Source organism: Tupaia chinensis, unplaced genomic scaffold, assembly GCF_000334495.1.
Source record: "Tupaia chinensis unplaced genomic scaffold, TupChi_1.0 Scaffold143622_1, whole genome shotgun sequence".
Lineage (NCBI taxonomy): Eukaryota > Metazoa > Chordata > Mammalia > Scandentia > Tupaiidae > Tupaia > Tupaia belangeri.
In genome coordinates, this window is record NW_006203470.1 from 133,126 (window position 1) to 133,569 (window position 444).

Here is a 444-nt window from a genome sequence, read left to right on the forward strand (position 1 = left end):
TTTAAAGCCACTGGATCTGGGATTTGAACTGTGATTGGCTGTGTGGGAGTAGCGCCTTAACAGCTACACCACCTGCTGGCCACATAGTTCATGAGCTTGTTTTTCAGCTGGAATATTATGTTTAATGCCAAAGAGGCCAGGCAGATCCGCCATGTTGGAGAGAAGCTGAACTGGTTTCCAGGCAATGGCAGCAGCAAGGAGGCCGCTCCCTCAGCCCAAGGAGGCCGAGGATTCACCTCTACTTGCCACTGATCTGATTCGTTCACAAGGAAGCTGGAAGTCCAGTTATTTATGTGAAATGTAAAACACTGCGGGGGTGGGGAGGGACAAAATGGCTCCTGTGTTAGGGCTGCACCTGCCTCCTTCACCCAGAATCCCTTGCTCATTTGTGGCCAGAGAACGGAAAACTCACCTGCATTCGCATCTTCCCCCACCTTCCAGGGA